The sequence below is a fragment of the Bubalus kerabau genome, chromosome 21, assembly GCF_029407905.1.
Source record: "Bubalus kerabau isolate K-KA32 ecotype Philippines breed swamp buffalo chromosome 21, PCC_UOA_SB_1v2, whole genome shotgun sequence".
NCBI classification, from domain to species: domain Eukaryota; kingdom Metazoa; phylum Chordata; class Mammalia; order Artiodactyla; family Bovidae; genus Bubalus; species Bubalus kerabau.
This window is the reverse complement of record NC_073644.1, coordinates 12,761,235-12,770,751: the sequence shown is the minus strand read 5'-3', so window position 1 is coordinate 12,770,751 and position 9,517 is coordinate 12,761,235. Positions and strand designations below refer to the sequence as shown.

The 9,517-nt window shown below is 38.6% G+C and overlaps 1 long non-coding RNA gene across 1 annotated transcript; it reads left to right on the top strand.

The window, feature by feature from the left end:
• Nucleotides 1-5,454: 5,454 nt before the first annotated feature.
• Nucleotides 5,455-8,708, top strand: LOC129635963 (uncharacterized). The gene is made up of 3 exons (XR_008706565.1): nucleotides 5,455-6,076; nucleotides 7,288-7,423; nucleotides 8,055-8,708. It is a non-coding gene; the product is annotated as an uncharacterized LOC129635963 (long non-coding RNA).
• The last annotated feature ends 809 nt before the right edge of the window (nucleotides 8,709-9,517 follow it).

Genomic DNA, 9,517 nt, shown 5'->3' with positions numbered 1-9,517 from the left:
CCTCGTCTCATAAAAGATCTCTTTAGACATTATTTTTACTTAATGTGTCCTCATCTATTTTCATGTTAATTAATGCATCTCGACTATGAGCCAGGTTCTCAGTAGGGCCCTGGGGACTCAAGGCCTCATTGACAATCACAACTGAGAAATGACACGGGCACCCTAAGCATGCCGATCCAGTTTCAAACAGCAATTGCGGTCCTAAGGGTGACCAGTGGACCTTAACTTTTTGTTGTTTTCGTTATTTTTACTTTTTATTACTAAGTTTTTGGAGGAGTTGGCCAATTTCCTTTGAGACTGGTGGATTCCATTTTTTTTTAAATTATTTAAGTATTTTTGTCTGTGCTGGGTCTTTGGTCCTGTGCAGGTTACTCTCTAGTTTTGGTATGCAGGCTTCTCACTGGGGTGGCTTCTCTTGTTGAGGAGAACAGGCTGTAGGAGCTCAGGCTTCAGTAGTTGAGGCACGTGGGCTCACTAGTTGTGGCTCCCGGAATCTAGAACACAGGCTCAATAGTTGTGGTGCACTGGCTTAGTTGCCCCCTGGCATGTGAAGTCTTCCCAGACCAGGGTTTGAACTCGCATCTCCAACATTGGCAGATGGACTCTTTACCCCTGAGCCACCAGGGAAGTTCCTGGACTCCATTTTAATAGGAGTAATGGCAAGCTTAAGAAATGCTGGGCTGGAAGAAGCACAAGGTGGAATCAAGATTGCTGGGAGAAATATCAATAACCTCAGATATGCAGATGACACCACCCTTATGGCAGAAAGTGAAGAGGAACTAAAAAGCCTCTTTTTAGTTCAAGGGAAACAGTGTCAGACTTTATTTTTTTGGGCTCCAAAATCACTGCAGATGGTGACTGCAGCCATGAAATTAAAAGATGCTTACTCTTTGGAAGAAAAGTTATGACCAACCTAGATAGCATATTCAAAAGCAGAGACATTACTTTGCCAACAAAGGTCCATCTAGTCAAGGCTATGGTTTTTTCAATGGTCATGTATGGATGTGAGAGTTGGACTGTGAAGAAAGCTGGGTGCCAAAGAATTGATGCTTTTGAACTGTGGTGTTGGAGAAGACTCTTGCGAGTCCCTTGGACTGCAAGGAGATCCAACCAGTCCATTGTGAAGGAGATCAGCCCTGGGATTTCTTTGGAAGGAATGATGCTAAAGCTGAAACGCCAGTACTTTGGCCACCTCATGCAAAGAGCTGACTCATTGGAAAAGACTCTGATGCTGGGAGGGATTGGGGGCAGGAGGAGAAGGGGACGACAGAGGATGAGATAGCTGGATGGCATCACTGACTTGGTGGATGTGAGTCTGAGTGAACTCTGGGAGTTGGTGATGGACAGGGAGGCCTGGCGTGCCGCGATTCATGGGATCGCAAAGAGTTGGACACGACTGAGCGACTGAACTGAACTGAATGGCAAGCTACAGTTTGATGGCAAGAATTATAAGGATTATAGTCAAAAATGATCATCTGAAGAAGTGAGAATGATTTACAAAAAGGAAACAAGTGAAGCACCATCACAGCCTGAGGAAAGCTAACAGGAGGCAGAATGGACATTTTTAAGAGTGGAAAAATGTGTCCTCTTATTTATAAAAGTCAAATTGTTTTGCGATAATTATATCAAGAACTCTAGATGTCTAGAGATATTATTCTGTTTGCATGCAAACTAACAAAGTAGCCTGACACAGATACTAGCAGACCCAGGATTCCTGGGTTAGACCTGGAGGATAATTTATTACTCACAGGAATAGCTGAAGGTAGAGTTTCAACATTTTTACACTGGTTCCCATGAGTATAGTTTCCAGGAAGTGACTGATGCAAAGGACCAGGAGGCACTCACATTCAATGGGCACTGTTACAGGAGAGAAACACTGAGGAAACATTGTATAAAGGGCAGTGAGCAATTCTGACCTGTTCTATGGAGCGATCTTGGATCCAGCTTCCAAAGCTCCATGCTATCTAAACATCCTTGAAAAGGACAGTCTGGAAAGTTGCTTCCAGTAGCCATTTCAATATGTAGATACAGGTCTTCTTAATTTTTGAAAGTTTTATTTAATAATGATTGTAAATATTAATAATATTTGTTTCAATTTATTTGAGTACTTCATCTAATTATATCCTTTTTTTTAATAGTTATCTTCTATTTTATCCATTTTCTTCTCAAATACTTAAATTCTTTATTTTCACTTCCCTGCTTTCTGTTTTTCTTTCCTGGTTCCCTTAGCAAATATGCAGTTCACTCTCTTCTCCCTTGGCCAATGTATAAATTGTCTTCATTTTTGAAATTATGTTTGTCTTTTTACCTTATAGTTCCTAAATTCATTTAATTCTCATTTCATTTTTCTCTTTCATTAACAGTTTACATTTCTATTCTGAATTTCAAAATTCTAACTCAAGGTTTTCTTCATATCCCCAACTGTTTGTTGAGAATGTTTAATTAAAGTTTCATATCATTTTATACTTTTCTTCTCCTCTGTTGTGTTTGTTTTGGAGTTGGGGGTGTTGTTTGTTTTTTGAGTTATTTAGTTGGAGGGAAAGCAATTTTATTGGCTTAAATGCCTTGATTCTCATCTGATTTTCTGTTTTCTTCTTATGGTAACTTTGTATAGATAAAGACTGTATTTTGTGGACCAAAATTGGCCATATAATATTCTTTATTCAAGAATAGTCTCAGTGTGGCAACAGTTAATTTTTTATTTAATTCATGGAAGTTGGGAGGGGTGTTGTGCCATCTTACCATTTTTCTCCTTTCCATATGCCTTTTTATCTTTCACTTTTCAAGAACCAATGCTCCCTCTTTGGTGCTTGTACGCTGTCAGATGCTCTCCCCGCAGGTGACCCACCGGGGCTCTTGCCAGTATTTTTGCAGTTACAGTTAATTTTCTTTTTTTGGAGGTGATTTTAGTTAAGTCACAGGACTTCTGTCCTTTTCTTCTCTTGTTCCGGTGACCCACCTCACACTCTGTAGATGCTGACAGAAGGAGACTGACTGAGAGCTCTGCTGGAAACTGATGTTTATTTTTCCTACTAACAGGTCTCTTGAACTTGCGTAGTTTCTCTGTCTTCTGACTGCAAACACTGTGGTAAGTACAGACGTTTGAAGCTAGCAACAAGGCATGCTTTAAATATTATCTATTCCTCACTAGCACACTTATGGACTCAAATAGTAAATTTTGAAGAGCCTCTATATTTTTTCAACATTTTTTTTTTCTAATTTGGGGCCCTTAGTTCTACATTCATATCCCTCTTAAACTAATTTTTCATGTTAATTGCTAATTTCATGTTAAGTTGCCCCTAAATTATATATGTATGTGTGTATTATATGTATACACATATTTTTTGAAATCAAGTTCTAGTGTTTCCTGACAATAAGATTTCTTTTCTAGTAAATACACTCTGAGAGCTTGTCCCTATTTAGGTGGCCATTAATTTTATGTGAAATAACTGTCACCAACTAAGTCAGTCAGTAACTCTTCCCTGTTATAATTTGGATTTAAAGATATTATTTTCTATAAAAAATATTATATTAGATTCAGGAGTTTCATAAGCAAATAACTTTTTTATTATTTGATAATTGCTTTTTTGTTGTGTTGTGTGAAATGAAACAATGAAACCCAATCTTAAAAATCTTGTTTTCAAAATGTCTTTCAAATACAATATTTTACTAGTAAAAAACAAGTAATGCTTTTTAAAATTTCAGAGATAAATTCCAAATCTCAGTTTTTTACTCCCTATGGCAATATTTTCCACTGAAAACATGCCAAGCGATTCTCAGTACACCCAAATATCTCAGTTGCTAAGCAACTGCTAATGAATTTTCCACCAAAAAGGTTTCAGACCAGGCCTCTGAGATATCAAATACTCACACAGCCCTTGATGCTTTTACAAATGTCCCTCTATTGTAGCATAAAAAAGTTACTCTAAATAATAAGTACCTACTGATTATAGCAAAATATTAGAAAAAAGGCAAATAAAATTCATTTTAGTTTGCCATTCCTAAGTCACAGTCTCTTTTATTACTTTTTCCCCTAAGAAATACAGATAATTCAATACCCATAAATATATTTTGTAAAAAACAATCAATATACTTCAATGACTTCAAATTTTTTCAAATATGATTAAAAATTTGATTTATGTTATTTTTATTTAATAATGTAATTCAAAGTAACTTAAAAGTAATGTTTTTTATTTACTGTAATTGTGATTGTATCATTAAAAATGAATAAATACCTAATACCAAAAGCTCTTCCCAATACCAAAAGCTCTTCCTTTAAGGGAAAAATCTGAAGCATACAGAGGCATTGTGTGGGTTACTTGTTTCTCTGAAGTAGGTTGTATGCGCACAGAATCTGGAAATGGGAAATTATGAAAGAACTTTCAATTGCTCTTATTTTCTCAGTGGTATAGGAAACAGGTCATCTGTTGAGAGGGAAGATGGGGAGAAGCTGTTGGATGTTTAAAAAGGAGCTGATGTGAAACTGGGTGATGGAACTATGTACTCGTGCTGGGCTTCTTTAAAAGTTGTCTTACTGTTGATGTTCATGGATTAATTATGATTGCAGTTAGCACAATTTTTTTTTTTCTCCAGTTACACATGCAGGAATGGAGGAGTACCTTTTAGATTTATTCATGGTTTTCTATATGGAACTTACTGAATGTGAAGAAGAGAAAAAAAAAGCCCTCATTGGAGAAGACTTCATGGGATACAGTGGTTTTTTATGAAGAGCCATATAAGAGAAAAGAAGGTGAAATTTTAGATCAGAAGAGAGGTGCAGGATATAGAGGCTTTCACTGTTAACTGGCTGTGGTAGATATTTTTTAGTAGTGTTCCTATATTAGTTTTCAGTTGCTGTGTAGCAATTTACATGTGCCTAGTGACTTAAGGGCTCCCCTGATAGCTCAGTTGGTAGAGAATTTCACTCAATCACTCACTCACTAGTGACTTAAAGCAACACACTTTCATTATCTTGCAGTTTCCATGAATTAGAAGTCTGAGCATGGTTTGCTTAGGGTCACAGAGCTGTAATCAAGGTGTCAGCCAGCTTTGTTCTCATTTAGAGTCTCCACATAAGGGAGGGTCTCCCTCCGGGCTCATTCAGTTTGTTGGAGAATTCCTTTCCTTGTGGATTTTTGACTGAGAGTCTTGACTTCTTACTGGATCCAGCCTCAGGTGTGGAGGTCATCCACAGTTCCCTGCTCCGTGGCCCTTGATGTAGGTTTTGATGCTTCCAGAGCAACAGGAAAATAGACCTCTTCAGTTGGATAAGGCAGATTCTTATGACATAATCACAGCTGTGACCCCGTCACCTTTGCTGTATAATGAAATTAATGAAGGGAGTGGCATGCTATCACCCTTTCGACATTCTGTTGGGAAGAAGCCAGTCACCTGTCTTCACACCCTGTGTGATTCACTGGGTTTCACTGAGGGTGTGTCAGCTGCAGGCTGCAATTGGTTTTCATGTCTTTATCTGCTTCCTTGAGTTGTTTCAAAGCAGACTCATTGATGAGAAGAACTGATTTATTCCAAAGACCCTGCTGCTCGGAACGATTGAAGGCGGGAGGAGAAGGGGACGACAGAGGATGAGATGGTTGGATGGGATCACCGACTTGATGGGCATGAGTTTGGGCAAGCTCTGGGAGTTGGTTATGTACAGGGGAGCCTGGCATGCTGCAGTCCATGGGGTCGCAAAGAGTCGGACACGACTGAGCGACTGGACGGAGCTGGGTTGATTCTGGCCTCCACCTTGTTGCCTGCTTTGGCCAATAGAATTACAGCCAATGTAAGGCAGGCAAAGACTTGAAAAGTGCTTGCCCTTTAAGACTTGCTTTCTCCTGGGACGCTACTACTGTTGGAAGAAGCCAGGCTAGCAAGTTGGGTGGTGACCAAGTGTCAAATGTGAGAGTGAGGCCATCCTAGAAAATGCAGCCCTAGTCGCTGCATCAGTTGATCACACGTGCGTGATTGCCCAGGAGAGGTCCGATAAGCCTGCCCAGAGCTGCTGGTTTGCCGCTGCGATTTTACGTCTCCACTTAGATTTTTGTCTAAGTACTCCCTGCTTTCTTTTAAGAAGGTGAACTTTTATACTTTATTCTTTATATAGTAATCGTTTTCTTTAGAGTGGACTCCATGTAAATACCGGTCATGGGTTGAATTGTGCCCTCTATAGGGCTTCCCTGGTGGCTCAGAGGGTAAAGTGTATTCCTGCAATGCGAGAGACCTGGGTTCGATCCCTGGGTCGAGAAGATCCCCTGACGAAGGAAATGGCCATCCACTCTGGTACTCTTGCCTGGAAAATCCCATGAACGGAGAAGCCTGTAGGCTGCAGTCTGTGGTAGGTTACAGTCTATGGGGTCACAAAGAGTCAGACACGACTGAGCAACTTCGCTTCACTTCAGAGGATATGCTGAGGTCCTCACTCACGGCACCTCAGAGCGTGACCTTATTTGAAAATAGGGTTCTTGCAGGTTCACTATTTTTTAATGCATTTATGTAAGCTTGGTGTTAAGTCTTCATTAAACATTATATATTGGATTGTCCAAAAAGTTCATCTGGGTTTTTCTGTAAGATGTTATTCAAAAGCCATTATGAACACTTTGGAAAACCCGATATAATTTACTAGTGAAGTCACTGCAGCCTATAATTTTCTCTATAGGAAGATTTTCACTAGAAATTTGATTTATTGAAGGTATAGAGATACAGAGTTTCTATTTCTTTTTGTGTCAGTTTAAAAAGTTTGGATATTTAAGGTAATTTTTTCCATTTCCTCCAAGTTGCTGAAGTTGTTACCGTAAAGCTCTTCATTTTCTTTTATTAGGTTTTAATGATTATAAGATGTTTAGTGATGTCCTCCTTTCTCTTAGTACTTATATTATTTGTAAAACTCTCTATCATACTTCCTCTTTTATTTATATGTTAAAGTTAAAATATATAATTTTTAAGTTGCAGGTTATTTTTAAATCTTGTGTTATTTATTTCTAATTTTATTCTCTTTGGGGAAACACCTTACTCTAAATGATTTTAAAATATTTAAATACTTTGAGGCCTATTTTTATAACTTATGTTCTACCTATGAAGAGCATATTGGAATATCTATATGCATTTGAAAATTCATAATTTGAAAACTCATTTGAGTTCCTGTATATGCCTCTGATTTTCTAATATCTATTTTTTTCAGTTTACTCACTAAGCTTCTATACAGACCATTTCAAGCCTTCCCTGTGTGTGACTGTGTGGGTATAATGCTAAGTTGTGTCTGACTCTTTGTGATCCCATTGATTGTAGCCCTTCAGGCTCCTCCCTCCGTGGGATTCTCCAGGCAATAATCCTGGGAATGGGTTGCCACTCCAGTGTGCTCCTCCAGGGGATCTTCCTGGCCCAGGGATTGAACCTGTGTCTCTTGTGGCTCCTGCATTGGAAGGTGGGTTCTTTACCATTGCGCCACTTCCTCAAATTTCTAAACCTTCTCATCTATTTTTCACAGAAAATGACCTTACTTCTCACTGCATAGAGAAAATAGATGGTCCAGACAGGCATGCTCTCACTTTCTCAAACCAAATATAGAAACCTATTTTCCTCTGATAAAGTAGTGGAGTTTTTCTTCCTATCAAAGACTAATCCCTTTGCTCAGAAACTTGCCTCTCTCTCTTCCATAAACCTTACCCCAAAGTTTATCCCTTATCTTTCATAGAGTTTAAGCCTTTCAGATAGCTCTTTCTCACTTGCTATTAAATTTGCTGCAACTCAGGGAAGAATAAGAAGTAACGCTGCAACTAAACCCCTTTCTTAGCCCCTCATCCTCCTGGGGTTACCTTCAGATTTGTTTTCCCTCCCTCCCAGCAAAACTTCTCAGGCATTTTTTTTCCAGTCTTTGATTTTTCCCTCACCTTCAGTTTATTCCTATTCAAACAGCAATTTTACTATTTTCCTTTCAAATAGTTGAAAGGAAAACAGTAAACTGTTAATGGAACAACTGACTGTGTTAGTTAACTCTAATACATTACCTAGAGTCATCTATCTTTTTATTAATACATGGCATTTGTTTTTCCCAGGCAAGAAAGGATAATTTCAGAGACCAGCGTCAAAGACCATACAAAGTCATTGTAATCACTCACTGCGAGGAACAGACTCATGGACACAGACTGTTCAGTCTGAGCTGACATCACCATTCTAGTAGATGGTGGCAGGACTCTTGCAGGGACAGACTGAGGATTTCCATGAATTTCTTTTCATTCCAAATAGGAGACATAATGAGAGCTGCTTAAATCCAGATTCTTACAAAAAATAAATAATATGAATGAAAATAATAACAATAATAATGAGAATATAATTTTGATTATCTGTTTTGGAATATCGTTGCTATTGTGCTACTATAGCACAATATTCTACATTCTATGTAGAATATAATATGTCTATATTCTGAGAGGCAATGAGACAATCTTTCACATCCTTCCTAATCTAGTTCTAATTTTTGTACATGGTGCTTATATAAACTGAAATAAAACACTGCTGGATTGACATTGTCTTCTCACTGACCCCATGGAAACTCTTGTAGGAAGTCACTCTGCTTTTCATAGCAGTATAGTTATTTGCTTGCATTCAAAAAGGACCTGTTCTCTTTTTTTGGTCAGGTTATTATTGTACAAATCAATTGCACAATAAGTATATGTCCTGAGGATAATATATGAAGATAAACTTTATTCAGAACATGAACTATGGTGCAACATTCTTGTCATTCCTTTGTGGGACCAGTGCCTTCCCAGGAAACTGGTACAGTAATCTCGAAGCATTCACAGTAGGGAAAGTCACTTTGTGGCATGGCAGAAGCCCTGACAAATTTGAGGACAGACAAAATGAGAATTATTCACTTGCATTAAAATTTCTGTAGATAAAACTTGGTGACAGTGAATTTATTGGTTTTGATTTCCAGCCATAGGCTATACAAATTTCTAATTATATAAAATAGAAACTATTTTAAAAGGAATCCTACTGTCCTTAAATAGTGCTGAATATAAAATCTGAGTACAGTTCACCAAGCACTTGCATTCAGTTCTGTTCAGTTCAGTCGCTCAGTTGTGTCCGACTCTTTGAGACCCCATGAATCGCAGCACGCCAGGCCTCCCTGTCCATCACCAACTCCCGGAGTTCACTCACACTCACATCCATCAAGTCAGTGATGCCATCCAGCCATCTCATCCTCTGTCATCCCCTTCTGCTCCTGCTCCCAATCCCTCCCAGCATCAGAGTCTTTTCCAATGAGTCAACACTTTGCATGAGGTGGCCAAAGTACTGGAGTTTCAGCTTCAGCATCATTCCCTCCAAAGAAATCCCAGGGCTGATCTTCTTCAGAATGGACTGGTTGGATCTCCTTGCAGTCCAAGGGACTCTCAAGAGTCTTCTCCAACACCAAGTTGCCCCTAAATTATATATGTATGTGTCTATTATATGTGTAATATAAATATGAGCAGATCTCAAAAATTTAATCCCAAGTAAAAAATAAAGTAAAATCAGTGCA